Here is a 21969-nt window from a genome sequence, read left to right as displayed (position 1 = left end):
CTGGAATCAATTCCCAGGGAAAGGTGTATTCAGCTTTGTCACTGGATGTTTTTATGAAGACAGACACAAGTAAAGTTGATTCTGCATTGGAACAAGGGAATAGATGTCCCTGTAGTCCTATTCTCTGTAATTTGGTGGGAAAGGGATAGAAGACAATACTAATCAAAATGATCAGCAGTCTCCTGTGAGAGAAAAAAACATTTTAGCTGACCTTTACCTGGCATTAAAGTGTAACACAATTGCTTGGTCTCTTTAATAAACTTAGTCATGATTCAATATTAAGGCAATATGATGGAATGTGCTTTTTTTTTTTAAAAAAACACCCATAGCTATTTCCTACACAGTGTGTTTATGAGCATTTTCAGAAATTGTACAGGTTTTCTTTCCCCACAGGGAAGGCATGCTGTGATTTATGGACTGTAATACTGAGCTTAATTGGGAAGGAGATATCATTGTTGACAGCTTTGTCTTCGCCTAGTAACTAATGGAATAAATCTGCAGGGAACATTTACTCACTTCCTCCTAGGGTTTCGGACAGTGGCTTTTGGAGGCCACATAATTTCTAATGTATTTGCAATACAGTTTGCATGCTGAGGCCATTGTCACTGCATCCATGAATAGCTGTCCCTGGAGACCCAGACTCATCAGTGGGGTTGCTCAAGACATGAACTGGATAACAGAGAGCAGAGGTACTAGACCATGGTGCAGATATCCACCTCTGCAATGTTGTATCATGCAGATATGTCCAACCCCACGAACCTTGAGTCTACTACAAAGTCCAGATGAATCTGAAGATTGATCAGATAGGTCTAGGGGAATTTGGCCCAGGGCTAAATAGCTTGAGGCAACAACTACATAAATGGGGCATGCCAGAATCTTAACAGAATCAGAAGCAATTAGCTTGGCTATCTATCAACCATATGCCTTACTGAGTCTAGCTGGGGAGGGATGTTTTCAAATGGGTCCAGTTGGTTTGGGATTTGTTTTTTATTTAGTGACAAAACATTAATTTAGAAGGCGGGCATTTAAGCTTTCTCTTGAACACATTTTCATTGCCCCCTGCCACTGTGATAAATTTCAGGCATTCAGGACTGAGTTCACAGAGTCAAGGGACCCAAATCAGATATATCCATGTTATAAGAATGGAGCTCGAATGAACATGTATCATTTTCCCTGTCCAGAGGGGCACTACTCACCATATGTCTGGGGTCTATCAGGTTAGGTAAGGTGATGCACAGACATCCTAAATCAGAATTCACAGTTCATGGGCCAGACCCTGCAGATTCTTAGGTAAAGAGAGGGTTCATTGACCTAATGGACCACTCAAGCATGTAAAACTATATAATTGTTTGCATAACATCAGCCACATTATGCTTCTCAGCATAAAGTCTGCATTGCTTGTATTGACAAGTACCTCATAAACAGTGCAGGCTGTGGCAGAGACCACTGAATGTCACTGTCATTATAGGCAATACATTCCTGCCAGTTTAAGGGCATGGGTTACTGTCATGAGCTGAAGTCCCTTTTCAGAGTGGAGGTTTTTAAGGTCGCAACAGATTCCCCACACTGTGTCCCATTATTTCGTAGTTGTTGGTTACCATTTGCTGATCCAAGACGATTCAGCTTCCTTTGTAAAAGTATTTTTGCAGGACAAGAGAAGACACTTCATAGAAAGAGGTGTAGAGAAGCTCTGCACTCTACAGAGTACTCCCATATCTGCTCTGCTACCCACTCCACTGCATATAGGGAATGTCAATCTTTCTTCATATTTGAGAAACCAGATGCATGATTTTCCTTCTTAACAGAAGAGAGTAGAATGAATTTGTTTCATCTTACTGCATTCCAATTCCAAAAACTATCTTATTGCTCTCTAAACATCACTGCTACACCTACTCCTGAATGTCAAAACCAGCTAATTTTCTTTGCATAAGTTCTGCTGTGGTCATTTGGGGTCATTAACTTTTTGTTAAGGTACCAACCTTTCCTTCTCAGAAGAAAAAAATGTTTCCGCCTAATTAAAAAAAAAAGCCTTAAAGAGAGTTTCCACTTATTGCCTTTTACACTCCCCTCTGAATAGTAGGAAGATTCCCTTCCACGCAGTTCGAGACTCAAGGCTGACACTCGTTGCTCCCTGTTACCATGCTAATGCATATGAAATGGCAACCCAAATTCACAGATTATTCATTTTGGCCTTGAGTTTAATAATCTACCGATATTTTCTTTCTTTTCACAAAATAAAGTCATTTCATTATATTTTGATATTTCCCCTACAGTTTCCCAAGGTTGTTTCACTGTACAATTATAACAAGGCAACAAAAGAAAACCTCTTCAAACTATGCAGGGAAACTATAAGTAGTTTCTGCGGGAAGATTGCTTTCATATCACAAAAGCCAAGTGGGGAACTCACCAACAGTAGTTTACTACACTGAAGTAGTTTTCCACATTTTTTTAATTTACAGCATCTGTGCAGACTATCACATTACTAATTTAGCACTATTGCCAACAGGTTTACATTCACAGACCCCCTAGAACAAGCCATTGGGTCTCAGATAGAAAACAGTGCCTCACAACAACACTGTATTTCTCATAATACTAAGTGTGAAATTAAAGCCTAGCTGAAAACATGGGAGTTTGAGAGGTTGTGGAGGGAAATAGGTTACATCATCTTGTTCCCAGTAAAGCAAAAGCAACATTCAGTTGGCCCAATGTTTGATGCCTGACTTCAGGTAAGAAGGGTCAGGTATGACACAAATTCATAGTGAGATTTGTGCCAGCTGGTGATACTTTTCTGAGATCATTCTGACCTCACAAATCATTGATTGTGCTCATTATACCAAACTCCTACAATTACTCATTCTTACACACAAGCTGGTATCACAGATGAACCCTTCAAGCTTTGAAAGCAACTGCAGAGCCCCAAATCATTTAGAGATTAGAGTCAATTGTTAGGCATGACTAATGTCAGTAGAAATCATAATCTTAAACCAGAAATTTAAATTTTACTGATTTTTCATCATTCAAAAGTAGAAAAAAACACAAGAACAGACCTCCTGATGATATTTCACATGCCTCTTAGGAGTACATACATTAGGAGTACACAGAAGGACCTGCTTGTGTCATCTTACTTGAACTTGCAGGTCCCTTCAAACTCAGAATATTCTGTGATTCTTTGAAAGCACCTCTTACGCCAAGGAATTTCCAAAAGCAGAATATAGGTATGTAGATTAACTAATCTGATGGTTATAGTGCGACTTTTTTCTCCCTTAGAAGTGAAAAATAATTTCAGCAAAAACCTCTAATAAAATGCAGGGAGACCAAAGACATTCTATTGCACTTCTACATCCCAGCAAGAAACCAAAGAATTTTCTAGGGAAATTATATCGTCATAGAGCATTCTTCAGTGGAATTAACAGAAGTTCCTTCTTCTTTCCACATACATCTATGAGAAGTTGCTGCTAGAAAATATATTGGAAGGTAAATAGGCAGGGATATTAACATTCCTTGCATTCACAGTAATAATATAAAATATCATTAGTGATGATTCAGATCACACAGCATATCTTGTAAGAGATTTGCCAGCTTGCACACCTAATTATGTACAAACACACGTGTTGCAAAAGGGACAATAATCACTTATTTGACTAGCACCTTCCTTGGATTCTCAGAGAATCCTCCTAGACAGAGGTCTGTCATTTTTTTCCGGTTAGTTCTTTCTCTACCCTGCTACCCTCTTCTCCCCCTGCCCTTAATCTTTATTTTAGTAGCCTTAACTCCTAGAAAGGTAAGTGACAGAAGCCACTGGCAATATTTCTTTCTCCAGCTTCACAATAGGTAAACTCTTGCAATATCATTTTAGCAACAGAGGGACAATAAAACATCATCTGAGAAAAGCACAAAGAAAAGGGGAGAAAGATGCACAAACATCAGTGTTAAAAAGGCAGGATGGGAATCAAGTCCACAAGTGCTTCTTAGGACGCTTGCTCTTTTTTGTGTGTGTCTATCAGCCCAGTCAGGCGAGTGCCATATGGAATCATTCGCTGTCAGGTTGTGCACTTTAAAGCTCAGTAACGAGTTTGTGTTTCAAAAGTGAAAACATCCAGCATCTCTCTAACTCAATATGCCATAAGGAATATGAGCCCCTCTTATTTTATCTCAGTGAGATATGGGGCATTCTGTCTGGTATAAATAAAGCACACATGAACATTAGAGGCCAGCATTTCCCGAATTGCCTGCCTATTAACAAGTGACAGTGTGAATATCTGGAGTGTTATAATCTGACCTACTGTTTGGTTTCTGCCTCTATTGTTCACCCCATAAAAGTCAACTTCTGTGGTCTATAAAATTGCATGTTACCCAGGATATGTACCTCCATGTGTCTCCAGGAAGTCTGTATTCAGAACTTTGATGCAGTTTACTGTAGAGTTCAGTATCTTAATACAGAATAGTACTGGTGCTTGAACCACCCCTCCTGGAGAGGTTTTCTTTTATAGAAATGGTGGATTTGTCTCTCTCCAATAGGCCATTTAGTGGATTTATAAGCTGAAAGAGAAGATTAGTGTGATCTTCAAGAATGACCTCTTGCATATCATACAGCAATTTCTCTCAGCAAATCTATGCTAATACCTAAGCATCCTGTCCTCTATAGTGATTTAAAGTGGCAGAGAAAGCACATCCAGTGCTAAGCTCTTCAGCGAGTTACTTAGCTTTATCTTCTTGATTGTTAATTTGTTATTTTTTTGTTTTTCCTTGCAAAGTAGACAGACATCATAATTCCCCCACAATACCACAGTACACAATCAGTTAATTCCTATTAATTGTTTCTTAATTCTTGAATTAATACTTACATATTTGTAGCTGTTACACCAGCTTAGAGAGTGATGTTGGGTGCCTTAATTTAATGGATGTTTAGTCTAGATTTTTAGGGGCAGATATTAAGTGCTGTTCAAATGCCAACTTGACTTTGAAAGATCACTCTGCCTATGAGTCAGAGATCTCAGTGGATTGACTCCAAAGAGCAAAGGAAACATGTGATTCCAATCTAAAGAATATTTTAACATTTAAAGTAGGCATTCACATCATCTTACTGACAATCAGACTGAATAGCTATAGCTGTGCTTGCAGATTCCCAGTTAATCAATATGCCTTCATTAGATTAGGATACATACAGCTCCTGTTTCCCCCTAGCAGGGAGCCCGATGGTGACAGATACCTGTCATTCTCACCCACCCTGTGCTGCTGTCTGGTGATCAGAAGGAATCCTAGCCAGGTCAGAACTCTCTCTGCAAATTTATTTCTTACCTGCCTGTCTGTCCTACACCCCAAGGACCTCAACCTGTTTCTCATCTGCATTACATTCAACCAGGGGGGAGGCCCTGGTGGTCAAGTGGTTAAAGCGCGGCGTTGTCAATGCCGAGACCCAGGTTCGATTCCCGGTCGGGGCCACTCCTCGGGCAGATGGAGCTCGTTAGCCCTGTAAGGCAATCCATCTACGTCCTGAGGACCTCGCTGCCACCGTCCAAGCTCGCTTGGCCCCGGCAGATGAACCTCAGGATTAAAGGGTGGGCTCAGTTCCGCGCACACTGTGTCTCACCCAAAAAATCCAATGCGCAGGCTGGAAGGTGTAAAGACCTTCCCCAGTTCTTCATTCACGAAGACTGGCCATTACACTCACCCAGCATGCCTTCTGTTTCCTTATCTCTGCACAATACTACTCATGTCTCCTCCTGCAGCACCTTCCAAACAGGCAGCTTCCCTTGATATGTGTTCATTTCTACTCCTCTTCCACACTTAACAGGAATGACTCAAACTCACCCAACAGTAACACTTCTCATCCTTTACCTGCATTGTTTCCTCACCTTTGCAAAGTTATGTCATGCACAGATCAGGTTTATATATTGTGCAAAGGGTTTATTTACACTGTATACATAATCCTAAAATGGAGGATATAAACAACATGCAGACAACTGTCTTAAGACATGGAGACCAGATATAAGAGTTTGCTTCACAGGGACTAAGAGGAAAGTCTCTAGACAGGAAGCAGAACACTGGAAAATAGCATCTCCCGTGATTTATGATGCACCCTACAGTCAGAAATTAATTCACAAAATGAAAACTGATGTAACCATGTCTTTAACAATGATTATGTAGTCAGGAAAATAATCTCTAAAATGTGTGCAATAACTCCACCTGGTGATTCTCAACATGATATTGTCAGGTTTAAAGCTGTCTCTTATGAGAAACAGGGAAGCATAGATTTTATGGAAACTAAAGGCCTAATCTGTAACATAAGCAGCATAGTTCTGATCCTGTAGGCCCTAAACTCTGATGCTAGCCTTTATTTGGCTTAACCTGTAGGTTGTATTTCAAACTAAAGCATGTATAAATTGGAAAGTAGCACCCATTCTGCCTCCAGAATATATAAAGGGTTTTCTATGATAGTAGGAACTATGTATATCCCACAGGAGATTGTCAAACACTTTTTAAAATAATTTATAAGTCTAAATTATTATATTCATATAGAAAGCATCACCATCTCTTTCACAACTCATTCTCCCTTCTCTGGAAACAGATAATAACAGTGCGAATGACACTCAAAATGAAAAGCTGAGAAGCAAATAGACCAAACCCCCTCCATGTTTAAACACTCATTCCAAGGACTGCCCAAGTTGGTCCTCCAGAGGAAATTGATTTTTGTACCAGCACCACAGACTATTGAGGATTGAAAGGGAGCGTATTGTTGTCTATAGCTGTGACAAAAACATTTTTCATGCCTTTCAGACTAAGAGGAGAGGTACTAAGCTAGGTTTCTTGCTTCTCCCACAATATTACAATCTAAAAGTTTTCCAAAGCCTTCACAGATGTTCTGAAGGCAGAAAATTTGAAAAGGATAGATGCAATTCTCTCCAGTATATTGTCAATTTGTAGGTTTCCAGGCAAAAATTGTTTGCAAGTGAACATTGACATATATATGTATTTGAAGCTTCATTTCTTACAGGTTTTGCTGGTGAGATTTCTCAGCCTACTGGTAAGCAACACTGTTATAACCTTATCAGTAATTATAACAAGACTTGGAAAAGCATACAAAAAAAATCTTAGGTATGAGCATCTCATAAAATAAACACAATAAAAGTAAAAAGCACTTGAATTAACATAGGGTTTTCAAAGTATTTCCTTCAATTCAGACAATACTTTTCCCATTTTTTATGAAAAAAAATCTTAAAAGTTATTGAGTAGAAAAATCATCTGATGTGAAAAAAATCTTAAATATCTTTTACCAACTAGATCATACTTAAGAGAGCACTAGTATAGAAATGAAAATGTAAATAATTGTAGTAAAAGATCTTGGGATAAATACTCTATATCTACTGAGATAAGAGCTAAATGACAGCTGGTTTTACCCTGTAACTGAAGTCTTGTTCACCTATTTTATGTTAGCCTTGAGTGGTGTAGTCAGTGTACCTGACTAGGTAGGAAGAGAACTATTCCTACTGACTGCTAAAATATATTTCATTTAGTGCAAATGCTACAGAACTGTGCATTGGGAAAGAAAGGGGCAGAGCTTCATAAAGTTACACAAGGAGGTCCTGCTCAGTTTTGTGGCCATGTAAGTGGAAAAATCCAGTTGTCTTGCTCTGGATTTACCTACGTGAAGTGCAAGACATCAGCCTGGAGTACAATCCTACTGCTTCAGAGGGTTGCTTTTTCATATAGTTCCAGGTACGAGAACAACTCATATAAAACAGTCATTTTGAAAGCCCGCTTTGCCCTCTAGAAAGCAGAGTAACACTTTGCAAAACAGGTTTGAAAACAAGGAAAAGGAGAAAAAAGAAAAAAAAAAAAAAAGAGAAAGAACAAAAGGAAAAAAAAGGAAAAAGAAAGAAAAAAAGAAAAAGAAACAACGAAAAAGAAGAAAAAAGGAAAAAGAAGAAAAAAAGGAAAAAGAGGAAAAAAAGGAAAAAGAGGAAAAAAAGGAAAAAGAGGAAAAAAGGAAAAAGAAGAAAAAAGGAAAAAGAAAAAAAGAATGGCACCCCAAAAACTTCCCAAACTCCCTAACAACCAATCCAAATCTCATTTGACTTGCCATAGGAACTTTAAAAATATTTCATGTGTCATATGCTTCTTAAGGAGGCTGGTCAAGGACTGGTTAACTTTTATTGGAGCACTAAGCAAGTCTGTGTCATCTTCTCATTTTATATATGACTCTCCTGTTCCTCAGGTGGTAAAACCATTTCTGTACTTACTTGAAATGCATTTTTTTTTACAGCAAGGACTGTCTGGGCATATCAACGCAAAGAGTTCTAGGATAGACCCCCAACTTGTATTGTGCCTATATCAAAATGTTAGAACTGGAGCAAAATCTAGTCATAAAGTTTGATAGTGAGCTTAAACCAAGTAGCTGAAGTGACTTTTTTTCCCAAAATTTGTCTATGGGGGATGCAAAACACCAATGTCTCAATTCATTGAGCATCCTAGTTTTTTCTTCAGTGTCATTAGTACTGCCATAAGTCATCACTGCCTCTGAAGCAAATGGAAGTGCAGCAGATGTGTGTTTCTTGGAATCTTGTCTACATTGCTGCGAAGAAGCCAAAGGAAAAGAAAGCTAGCTGAAACAGTTCTTTCAGAAAATTACTTCTTTTCCTTACTACCATCCTTGGAGCAGAAAGCAAAAGACAGAGTATGCTTCATCCCAAATCACCCAGAAGTGTAGATGGAAGGGCTCTTTGCAATACAGAGTGCAGAGACACTGAATCATTAATATTTATACAGCAGGCCTGCCCCTGCTCATTTGCTAATGTGGTTATGCTGTTTCCAAGCTACACACAACATTTCCCTGTTACTGCACAAAGTCATAACCAGACACTAACACAGAGTGACAATGCACACAATAATCACTCTACAGGAATCCCACGGGGCACAGTCACGGGTATACATTGTTTATGAACTCACTTTGGGGTACAGGGCATTCTGGGTTCAATAAATCCTCTTTCAGAAGTGCTGCTCACCTTAGCCTGATGTGTTATTTTCCTCCAATTGGTTCTTTGTAACTGATTCACAATACTTTTGAAGTGCAATGAATAGCAATGAATAACGATGCTCATTTTTCCCACCTCTACCAAAGCCACTTGTTAGTACTTCTGCTTCTTCACCAGTAGATTTGTCTCAGTTAAGTTTAGCTGTCTAAAGAAAGCATAGCAGTTTAATAGTTCACAATGAAAAGAGATAGGAGCCTTTAGAGACTGATTCATGATAGAGACATCTTAGAATGGACTGACTCTGCTTCCTTGTTTCCACTAATGGCACACAAATTTATTGGTTTAAGGTAGTTCTTATGCAGATGATACATGCACTTAAAAAATAGATTTAAGGAAAATAACAATATTAACAGATATCAAAACTTCAGCATAACCATTTGAGGCACTTCTCAAAGTGAAGTTATTTTCACCAAGAAATTAGTATTTGCCCAGATACTGTCCAAGGAATAATATGACACCACTCTACAGCAGTAAATCTATCCATTTCATTCATGAAAGTATTTCTGAATCATTCCACAAGTTCCATCCATCAAGATGCATTGTATAGTAAGGAATTTAGTAATAGCAGTCCTAAGCATAGTGACTCATTACTCCTGGACACATTACTGTAGAAATATTCCCACACATATATCAAGGCAGATGTAAACATTGTTTTTATTCCTTGCAACAAGTTCAGAAATTATTTCATTAAAAGATGGGAATTGCATGCAGTGTCATTATATCAAGCATGAAAAATTGACATTTTCTATAGTTAACAAATTGTTCTTAACATTTGCTTATTTTTGGAAGTCATCTAGAAAAATCAAACTCATTATGACCTTGAACCACATGAGTTAGAACAGCCCATGAAAAGAATTCAGGGGAAAATGTATGTATTGAAGAAATTCGTATACTTAGTGAGTCCAGCAGGAGGAAAGAGGGAACTCCAGGTTCTAAGTGTGCAGCATCACTCACTAACATTCCCAACTGTATTGTCTGGAATTGTTAGGAGTTAGTCACTGGTTGCCCTGCTAAACACTGTGATTTCAGAGAAACTGCCATCTCTCATCTGAATTCGACCTATGGTCAACATATCCTTGCAGCTTTTCCCAGCACTGGTGGCTTTATAGGAAGTTATACAAGAAGCCCTTTAAAACACTGTTAAAGGACTGCTTAATGTATCTGCTCCTATTGGGGAACACCTTTCTGCTCAAAAAAGTATAGAAAGTCTAGAAACCTATCATCCACTATGGAGTAGTCTTTGCACTATTTTGATTCTTCAATACCATTTTAAAAAGCAACCGGTATTTTACTTGGCATTAAGTAGTGTTACTAACAGTGAGTTCTGGTAGTGAACTGTGCATACTGTGAGAACTCATGTTTTCAGAATTTGCATTTTTTTTTTTTTTTAACTGCAGGAAAGGGAAGCTTATGGGGCAATTGCATTCAGCTGAACTTGTGCAGATTTTTATCATTGGTGAAGTCAGATGGAAGATGGGAGTCATAATTTGGGGTAAGAGAGAATCTGCAAAAGCTTGAGGGTCCACTTTCCTGTCTCCACTGCGCTATGAATTTAGAAAATTGAGATCTTTGTCACTCCTAAGAACCACTGATTTCCTCCTTCTACCAAGTTTATAATACTTCATTTAATTTCTACTTGGAAAAAAAAAACAGTCTGAGAGATCAACAGAAGAACTTGCTGTAATTATGTTATTCTACTTCCTAGTTGAGCTTAAAATCACACTATCCTTTTTATGTATATATTATTGTAGATATGCTCAGCCAAGGAAGAAATCAAAATCACAAGGGTATTTTCTTTAATCTGGTGTATTCAGTTATTATTTCATCAAACAGAATTGAATCCCAGGTGGTTGCACTATTAGGATAGGGGATGTTAACTTATATTAGCACTTTAATTCTCACTCCTCTTTTGGGTTTTATTGTTCATAGACAGGCATAATGCAGAGCTTAAGATGTTTTGTGGAACAACTAAGAGCTAAAAAACTGAATTCAAACATTTCTTGCACTTTATGAAACTTCTGGGAAAAATGCCCCTAGTTCAGTGGAGAAACCTAAACTCATCCCAGTGTGTTGAGATAAATGTCCCAATATACCTTTATGTTCTAAAAACATGTTATTGATTATCCACGTCCTTGAAGAGTTGTTGTCACGTACGACTTCCTGTAACTTTATGTACTTCTGGCAGTTTAAAAAGCATAACCCAAGTCCTGTAATTTGCTTTATATGAGTTACTTCAATTAACTTCAGCAGAAACCTTAATTTTCTCAGTTGAGTTAAATTCCACAGCTGACCTGGCTTAAGGAATAAAGGTGGGAGAGCAGAAGTCTCCCTCCTTTCCACAATCTTCCTAATGTGCTTGAAGTTCCAAAGCGGACTAGATATTCTTAGTGCAATGCTAAGTACAAATGTCTTCATATCTAACAGCTTACAGACAACATTTCAGACTTTTCTAAAAGACCCAGCAGTGGAATTGTTTAAGAGTTTCCAGATGTGATTCTAGGATCTGCTGCACAATAACAAGATGATTTTACCTCACAGCTTATGGGAGCTCAATGTGTCTTCAGTTAAGTCCATCATATAGTTTAATCACCTGTAAATCTACCAAAATAATTGCAAGGGCTCTAACAGATGGGCTTTGCAGTATTTTTTGTGTGTGGCTTAAAATGTGACTGCCCCAAAATCTGGCTCTTTTTCTCAGAGAGGAAATATCATTTCCACCTCTGCTTCAGCACTGGGTTCATTGTCCTGTGTATAACACACAGGATTCGCAGCCTAAGATAAAATGACCTTGCAGCTTCTCTACTTTTGTTCAGGGAAGGGCAGTCAAAGCTATGACTTATAGAAAAATCTGGAAGCCTCAAAGCCAGACAAGCAAAGAGCAAAATGGAGCAGGAGGAGATAACAGCAATTTGGCATCCAGTACTATTTAATTGGAGCAAGTGTCTTCACCAATGGCTGTTTGGAAGGAGGATGAAAAGGAGGCTAAACTGGCTGCTGTCATCCCCAGCTGCTAATTTATACTGAGAGATAGAGGAATATCAACTGTGCTGTTAATTTCTATATTATGGAAATTAATCCTCTCATTTGCACAGCAGGAAGCGAAATTACGCCATCACATGTACAAATAAATCTGACATTTTGAGAATTTGACATTGCACCACTGAGAGCTGCTTCCAGCAATACTTCCCACCTTATAGAGAGAGCATAAGGGTGTCTTCTCTCAACAAAGACACTGATAGAATATCAGCCAGATCCTCAGCTGATGAAATTTGGCAGAGATCTCCCAGTTTGAAGAGAACAGCCTCACAGAAAAGCACATAATAAGAAAAAGTGCATTTTTTGAGTGGGATGAAGAAACATTTTTCTAAACTAGGAAGAGAAGTTACCATAGGACCTACTGCACCTTCACATTCCAGTCTCAGTATACTCCCTCTATGTGGGAATTTCTGTCCTAAAAATGTGACATCTCAAGAGGCAGCATAATAAAAATAGGAGACATAATAAAAACCAAAAATCTATCTGCAGTAATATGGTGTGAGAGTTAAATCCTCTGTTAAAACCACATTGTCTGTCATTTGATTTGAACAACAATACAAAATGCCTGAGGAGCATCAAGTTTTGTAAAGGAGAGTATTTCAATCATTCTTCGTTAGCTTGGGGTTATTTACTTAAATTTAATTGTTATTCTACATTTGAGAGTCAAAGACTTTCATATAGATCACAGATTCCCTGGAGATGGGAAATAATCGTGTACCAACTGATTTTCACTCATCCATTTTTCTCTCCTTTTTTGATACAGTCCTCTCAAGGTTTTTATTTCTAAATGTCAGCTTTAAAAAGTTACTAAAAAAAACAGATTAAATATTAAAAAACAAATAACCACTAAAAGAGTCACATTTTTGCCCATGTCATTGTTTAGCAAGAGAAGCTGAACAATGAGTACATATTTCAGCAGGTAGTATAAATTGTTGCTGATAAACAACCTGATTATAAGCATCCAGCACATTCTGCTTATATCCAAAGCACTCCTATATACTTTATCAACCTCCTACAAACCAATTAAGATTGAACTTTCACTTAGGAAATGTAATAAAAAGAAGACAGACCTTTTGCAGCAAACAGGAACTGTACCTGCCAATTCAAGCCTAACATGATCCACCTTCTATACTTAGAAATGAAGAAGTGAATAATCTCACCTGACTCCAGGATCTTGGGCCTTAGGAAAACATGCAAGTGTTCTGAAAACTGTAAAAAAAGGACTTCGCACTATCACCTGAAATTACACTAAGAAAGGCTGAGGAATTCCACTCCCACCCCTTGTTTTGTGCCCTGTGGAAGCTAGTTAAGCATAACCTTGTTTGTAGTTTGTTCTTTCATACAAGAACATAATTAAGATCTGATCTGCAACCACATGCCTTAAGTAAAAGGCAGCTGCTCATATGATCTGCTCATTAAGTCCTGTATTCCAAATGCATACAAAGATGCCAAGGTAATTAACAAGGCACAAAAGCTTTGGGGACTTTGCAATAGCAACTCAGTTGAGACTCATCTTTACATTTACAGGATAATAGCTAGAAGTCTATGAATGTAGATTTCATTTCAAAATCTTCTTGCTCTCAGGGTGACATTCCAGAATTGCTCTCTTTGAAAAGTTACAATTTATTTTCTACTCTTGTAGTCTGTGAAAGTGATTTTTAATGCTTCTAGGATCTATTCCTTCTCCTTTCCGTTAAGCTTCATAGCTTCTTGATAACTTTTCACAGAAGGATTAAAGATTCTTAAGTTTGAAGTTTTCCCAGTTAGCAAGTCATTTTTAAATCAACCAAGACCTCCAAAAGTCTATTTACCACCTGTTACCCCACTATTCAACTTCTTTACCTTTCTACCCTGTACTTCAGCCCTAACATTTCCAAATCCCTATACCACTACCTTGCATGGAACAAAACTGTCTTGCAATGTAATTTCACTTGAATACTCTATATTTCCTCCTTGGACAGCTAGGCAAGCATGAAGCTAAACCACCTGTGATAATAATCTATTTTGCTTCTTCTGTAAATGAAACTTAGAATTAAAAAGAAACTTTTTTTTTTCTTTTTTAATTTAAATTCGCAAGATACACAAAGTCTTTTTCTGTAGCATTACCCAAAAGTCTGAGTTCAGGGATATGAACCATGGGAGGAGAATTCAAAAGCCACACCTGCATTAAGGGGAAATAGATTTTTACCACAGATGCAAGTGCTTCTCCTCTAAAAGGCAAGGGAAGAGTCTTTCTTACAGACTGGTTAATTGGGTACATTTCACAGCTTTCCTGGTATCTATTTTTCATTGTGCCTGAAGCTAAATCCCTGAGGTACTCCCCTATTTTCAGTAGCAGGTTCATCCTTCCCCATTTTTTTCTTATGAAACTCTCAGTTTTCATGACACAGTTGATGACTGAGTATCTGCATGAAAATCACTAAAGGAGAAAACTCACAGAGTAATCATGGTGCTGGCTAGAAAATGTCCTTTCTTTGTATAATAATGCAAAACCAAAAATAAAATCAATATTAAGCTAAAGTTTGGAACAAGACATTTTAGGGTTTTTTCCCTGCTTTGCACAGGCAGAAAATTTTGGCTTTCCTATGCCTGCAAACTTTGCAGCAGACTAACTTGCCAGGGCATTTAGAGGGATACTAGGCTTGTATTTTCCCAGGTTCAGAAGAAAACCTTCAGTTGAGTCAATAGGGCAAGGCTCTATTGAGTATCCAGCTTAAAATCTGGGCCCTTTTTGTAGGTGCTTGCACTAGCTTTATAAGAGAGAAACTCTGTAAATTCTGTAATTAATACTCTTGCTGGGATATAGAAATTATCTCTAGATAATCTCTAGCTCAAAATCAAATTAAAACCATACTTAAACATGACTTCTCCACAGTACAGTAGAGCTCCTTAACTCTGTAACATACCATGGTTTCTCTTAAACATTTCTCCATTCCAAACTAACTGTGTGGAACTCTGATTTTGTCTGTGCGTGGCTGGGCCGGGGAGGGCTGTGAGCTGATGAGATGCTCAAGCCCAGCACTGACCAGGATCCCCCTGGCTGATCCCTCTCTTCCTGAGTACTGCACAGGAGTACAGCTGGATTTCATCTCTGACACAGTTATTGCAGTCAGCTTCCTAAATTTGCAAAAGACAAACATGGGCCTTGAAGTCCTTTTAAAGTCTACTTGTATTCCTATTAGCAAGGAGCAATAATAAACAGCTTCCTTTCTCTGGACTTAGGAAGGGAACATCATGTGGAGATGAAGGCATTTTAAAACAGACCTAAACTGCAGGATTTCTTCTATTTCCTTAGGGTGCCTGGTCCTGAAGGCCCTTCAAAGACTGAAACATAGTTCACAGATGCTGACTTTGCTAAGTTTTCATCCAGGAAAAGAAAAGTGAGAAGAAAAATAAAATACCTTACAGTTGTGTCTGCAATATAGAGAAATATAAATACCAGATACAGACTTTTTTTTCCTTCAAACAAAAAAAAGAGGATGAAAAAGCCTGAGGCTTGTTGTTATTACTTATCAAAATTGGTCAGAATTATCTGACAACAGTAATAATAGCAATAATACGATACTGAAGGTGATGAAGAATCAATAAGTATACTAATTATTTTAAGAAAGACTGACAACAAAATATGTCCATGAACCTGAAAAATGTGAATTGTGGGGAAAAAAAAAAACAAATGGCCATTTCCTGAAAAACAACAAACACAGGAGATAAGTCATCTAAGTGAACAGTGAAGTAGGGAAAAACAATTAATTTTAAAAGTAAGTGGATTTCCAAGGGTAGAGAGGCATGAATGAATCAACAGATGAAAGAAACAGCAATGGGGAGATGACCACTAAAACATCTAGTGACCTTTCTGGAAATCTGAGGAGCTCAGCTATTTGTGATAGTGTTTTCTCAGTGCCTCATTTCAGTGTTTTTTCCAAAGTCCCCCAGCCACCCTGCAGCGCCCATGGAGTGCCCAAGTAGCTGTCAACAGCTCACAGTGGTTGGATGCAGCCAAGGGCAGAGGGCACAGGTTTGTGCTGTCAAGCAGCAGGATGAAATGGGATCAGACACATCCAACACCAGTCTCACAGGCTATACATATTTATGCATTAATGCATGATGGTGGAGGTGGAGATGAAAACCTCTTGGAATGAAAACTTCTTGTCCAGAGTTACTTCAATCAAAATGCACTTTCCCACTTGTTTAATACTCTAACGTGGCTGGTAGAAGTATCACTGAAATTATATTATTTCAGCAACACAGTGAAAGCGTTCATATTCATCACTACACAGTTTGATCTTTACCTCAAGAACTCGCTGTCTGTACTATGTGAGGAATTTTCTGTCACAGTATGTACTCTCCTATGTCAACCACCTTTTGTCCCTAGTGGTCTCATTAAAATAAATTTAAAAAAAAAAAAAAAGTTATCCTTCAGCAAGCACATTAAGAAACAGAAATGTGTGAAGAATATAGCTGAATAATTCAAACTACTCTTTAGATCTTCATGATCATTTTAATGCAAATAATGATGATTTGGTTTATACCATTTTTTAAGGACGCATTTGATTTTTATTTTTCTTCCAACAGTTCCTAGATAAAGCACAGAATTAGACTGCCCATTTTAACAGAACTGATGCCCCCACTTTCCCAGTCTTGTAAAAGCCTGGTCTCCTAGGGTGGGAATCCAATTTTGATGCATCAGGGTTTTCTGCAGATGGTGCAAGCTGAAATGTTGGTATTGACAAAGGGGCATCTCATTTCTAATAGATAGGAAATAGACTGAAAATGTTCAAGATATCTCTCAAATGCAACTAAATGTTCAGTAACAAATTTTTGTCTCTTCCAAGTTACAACAAAATCAATGATCTAGAAGGGGAAAGCTCAAAAAACCATTACTATTTTTCAGCCCTCCTTCACTGCCTTATTCTCTCATCACTTTGGTCATTCAGTTTCCAACATCCTTCAGGGTCTGATAGATATTTAGGAACAGAGAAGTCAGAAAAATTCTTATAATAAAACTGATGATTGCTAAAGAAATACAATGTTCTGGCTGATGGGAGTCTAAGACATTTTTGTAGCAATAGGTCACCTACTTTAACATTTTTTTCTCTTGCAGTGGGTAAAATATAACTAGGCTTTCATGAGGTTACTGCCCCTATAGTAACAACAGTCCTATTTCCTCTTATGGTACCATACCTCATCTTTGCATCAGCAGAAAATATCATTTCTCACTTCTGTATGTCATTTCCTTTCATGAACACACAAATTCCACAATCTAAATGTGACAGATTTTTTACCTATTCCCTCAGAATATCCGATGCTGCTGATTTAGTGCCTGGAAACAACTCTGGGAACCTCTCTGCATGCCTCCTTGGTAGGGTGGAGAAATATCTGTGAGAAGAGACTTGCAAAGATAAATCAAAGTGTAAGATACTCCACTAAACTAGAGCAATTTTTATAGCATTTAGATGATACTGCAGCACTGTTAACCAGAGTGTAAATGATTGAACAGGTGATGAATCCCTTGGAGAAAAAAGCCATTAGGAGGTTTTAAATCCATAAAAAACCCCAGTATTATGCACTATAAAGAGCAACAAGATGTCCTTTCCATCCCCTTCTAAAACAGTTCTCATCAGATTACTCCTATAGTGTCCCAAGGAATTTTATCGACACATGCCAAACAACACCTGTGTTGAATTTCAGTATAATTTACAAATGAGCATTTGAAGGGAAATGTTGCTGATAGTCTTCATTTTCATCCATGTGAGGATCTCAGCCTAACAAGAGAATGCACAATGTAGTTATTGACAATTGCATGTGATACAACTTTCACTTCCCAACCAGTTCTCTAAGTAGATCTGATCTCACAAATCCAGTGAAATCCTTTTCTCCCAGGTTACGTCTTCATAAGTATCACTGGTTATGATATCCATTTGCAAAGGAACCACTCTCTGTCCTCAGGCTGTATAATATGGACAAGAGACTTCAAAACAAGTTTTCTGTCTCTTCAGCACAGTATCTGAGTCAACAATCCTACTAGATCTCCTCAGCTGTGTCCTTTGAAACTGTCCAATGTTGTTTAACTAATTGAATAACCGCTGGAGCAGTAACCTGGCTTTCCTCTCTCATGCTTGACTTCCCTAACCTCTTTCTTGTCCAGTGAATGTTTAATTACTGAGGTAAACTGAAATATATGCAAGAGATGAGACGAGGAGAGCTTGCCCACAGCATGCGTGATAGCCTATCTGTCCAGACAGTGTGCTGAGCAAGAGGGCGACATTGGCTTAAGGATCAACTTCAAATCTTCTAAACTCAAACCGCATTACTATGAACCCATTCTTGGAAATGGTCTGTGGATTATTGAGAGGTAAAGTCCAGTTAGCTTGCACTTTTATGGCTTACTTAAGACTCTAAGCTAATAGTTTTGCATTTCACCATCATTTTCCATACCCTGAGATACCCCCATGCACTCCTTTAGGTGGTCGTGTACTGTACTTGACTCTAAGCTCTATAGATAAACTTTTAGAGTTTAGAAGACTGGTTTCTCTATGTCTCTGAAAATCAGTAGATCTACTTCCATGAGAATCTATTTTGTAGCCTGCCTGGTATACAGCCACTAGTGCAAAAACTTCTGTCATCTACTCTGACAGTGATTAAAAATAATAAGATATTTAGTAGAGTAAGCACTGAATGAAAACATAATCAGTGTAGGTCTATAATCTATTAGGGGGGGAAAAAGTGCTCTTTAGAAAGAAATACAAATTTTAGATATGAAAAGTGACTTTTGATTTCTTCTCATGGACTCTACAGGTGTTAGGGGCTATAGCCTTCTGCTACAGGGACTCTTAGCCAGAAAAAAATATGAGCCATGAATCAAAATCCCATGCAGAAGAATGAAATCAAGCCTCACTCTTGGCCCTTAAATCTGAGACAGATCAAAATGCAAGTAACATTGTGAAACTCTAGGTCAATTTATACTAGACATTTTCTGTCAGCAGCTCCCCATGGGAAATGAACTCATCCTAGGACTCAAAGCAACAGAGGCAAAGGCCCAGCACAGTACACACCAAAGCAAAGGATAGCGTTAGTTATGCCTGCCGTCTCTTGACTCTAGCAAGTATTATTCTACATTGTGGAGTCCCTGCAGTCCTTCCCAGCAAAGAGGAGGAATGTGCTGACCTCAACCAGCCCTGACAAAGTGTAAATTTTGTTAAAGTGTAGTTAGGATCCCCTAACACTACAACCTCTTTCTCAACTCCTTCCAGGGATATTTTCTACCATATTCATTAAGTATTGGAAACCTCAGTATTGAAGCGTTCTTGTCAAAAAGACAGTAAAACCCTGTGGAATTTTTTCTGTGTCTGCTGCCCACCATGCAGGTGACCCCTGAATGAGCATCCTGCTACTTTTGTGCTTCGAATTCTGCTTCTCTCCTGCTTTTACAGCAACTGCCTCCTCTCATTCCTTAGGTAAGAAACCAGCTGTCTGCAATTTAATTGGGACAGTGAGAACTGCTCTAGGACTCGACTACTTCAAGCAAGCAAGCAAAACCTCCCCTTAGTGACCTGCTGAAGCTGCTGCTTTTTTGATTTGAGGTTATTGTTTGTTTACTTCTCAGCCTGATACTTCTCAGTAGTTTTCCTTTATAGTCTGGGAGGTGAGCTGAGTTTTTCTTTTCTCCTAAGTCACACAAGTGTTCTATAAAATAATGCAGGTCAAGGAAATAGAAGCCTGTCTATTCTGAGGCTGAATTTGAGAAGCAAAATCTTCTTTAACCCAACCTGCCTGTCACAAGTGGAAACTGTCACAGGTCATTCTAAAGGAAAGAAAAACTGTATATCAGGTGGATAGTCTCCTTGTCTGTTATTCCAGTTGTCAGCAAGAAGGAAAAGGACCTAGGAGAAAGGTGACAGCAAAATAATGATATTTTTAATCTCTTGCTGTGTTAGGAACAGTGTTTTCTATAGAAAGAGAAATCTGTTGTTAATGCTAATTATTGTAAGGTTTAGAACCACTGTCATCTTCCCTCCAAAATATCATGAGCTGCGCTTTGCTGCTTGCTGTCCTTTTGGGATCACATTCAGCAAAACAATAAAAAAAAGATCAGAATTTACTTCACTGATGCCAACAGGATTGTTCCCACACTTCTAGAGATACACAAAATTAGGAATGTTGCTGAAAAAAGGTTAAATTACTTTTTCTTGGTCTTTAATGTTGCTTATAATGTGTCCAAATGTGTCCCACTATTTCCTGCTGTTTATTTTCTGAGGATAACAGTTCTTCATCTTTGAGTTGCTAGTGTGCCTGTTGTAGTGAAACAGAAGTAATGAATTAATTCATGTGGACATTCTTGTCTTTACCTGATGAAAGAGGCAATAATCCATGCAAGTAAATCAGTCTCTTTCTCTCTATGAAATATTCTATTTTAGTTTAGCATATTTTTTACACAATTTGTACACAGCTCATATCTATACCAGGCTGGCTGATGAAATCCAACCACATTTACTTCTCTTGTTACTGTGAGATATCATATTCACTGTAGAAGGACATGTTGCCACCCCATAATAATAGCAAACCTACTGCAAACCTACCATTTCCAGGAACCTGTAAGCAGTATACCCAAGCCAGGCTAATAGGCAATTCCATCAGTAGCTACCTCTCCCAACAGTAAAAGAAACAAAAACTAAAACATGTCCCTGGCAAAGGACAAGTCAGGAACTGGCTGCAAGGGTGAACCCACATCCAGAGACTCCCCTGTGAGAACTTGCACACACTGAAACAGCTCTGACTGAATGTCATTGCCTAGGAAGGGAAGAAATTTTTCAGAAGTCATGCCTCCAAAACGTTTGACTACCTCCAAAGCCCTTGAAGCCCATGGCATACAGCTAACATGGCTATCAGGTAGCTACTCGCTTGTTTCCCCTGTTCAGCCCAAATACAGCTCTGATGCCTGGTTACATCACCAACAATGGCTGAATAATTAAAATCCCTCTCTGCTGGACCAAAGGACTAAATCCAAAGCCACTGAGGGTTCCTTTACTCCATTTTCCTATGCAGCCACGCCAGCACTTTTCCCATGAAGCAGCAGACAGCTCCCCTTTTCTACTTATGTGTCTTGTGGCTCTCATCATTCTGCAATTTAGCAAATTAGGAACTAGGATGTTTCTGATCTGTTTTCCTCACAACTCCAGTATTGAACCCATGATCCTGGACACGAAACTCCTGCCTTCCAGAGTACAGATTTCTATCTATGTTCTTACAAAACCAGGACCTTTCCGTTATGGAAGGAAATCCTTTCTTTTCTTTCACTGAGGTTCTTTCTTTTGCTTTCTTATCCTGAAGAATTTTCTTCTTGAAACCAAGAGCACAAGGGGAGGATTCCAAAAGTCTAAAACTGTGCACATAATGTGTTCCAGACAAGTGTATCTGCCATTCATGATTGTTGTTCAGTGGAGATGTTGACAAACTGCTTGGAAAAAGGGCACAAGCCAAGTTCTGAATGATTTGTAGCAGTGTACTGAACATTTTTATCCAACCATTCTGTGATCCTGAGCTAACACAGAAGGAACAGAGAGATGACAGCACTTCCGTCTTCTCCAACGCCCACTCTCCAGCAAGATGGAAGAAACAGGAAATCTCCTCAGGGAACACATGTAATGGGGAAACAAGCTGGGTCAATGTCAGACATTCAGAAACTTCTCATATTTTGAGTGAGTATCGACATCCTTTTCCTATATTTCTGTGTATGTGTGTGTCTGTGTTACAATCTCTGTAGTGCACAGTATAGGATCATCGTGGGCAAAAAGGCAGCATTATAATGAGGAAAAATAGTCCCTCTCATTCAGAAACCTGTGTGAACACCCCATTGTGTATTATACATGAGGTCAGATGAAGAGTGTAGTGCACTCTGGGCTTA

Source organism: Empidonax traillii, unplaced genomic scaffold (genome assembly GCF_003031625.1).
Source record: "Empidonax traillii isolate 1590-97213 ecotype Southwest subspecies unplaced genomic scaffold, ASM303162v1 scaffold5:size3517227, whole genome shotgun sequence".
Classification (NCBI taxonomy): domain Eukaryota; kingdom Metazoa; phylum Chordata; class Aves; order Passeriformes; family Tyrannidae; genus Empidonax; species Empidonax traillii.
Note: the sequence above shows the minus strand (reverse complement) of the source record.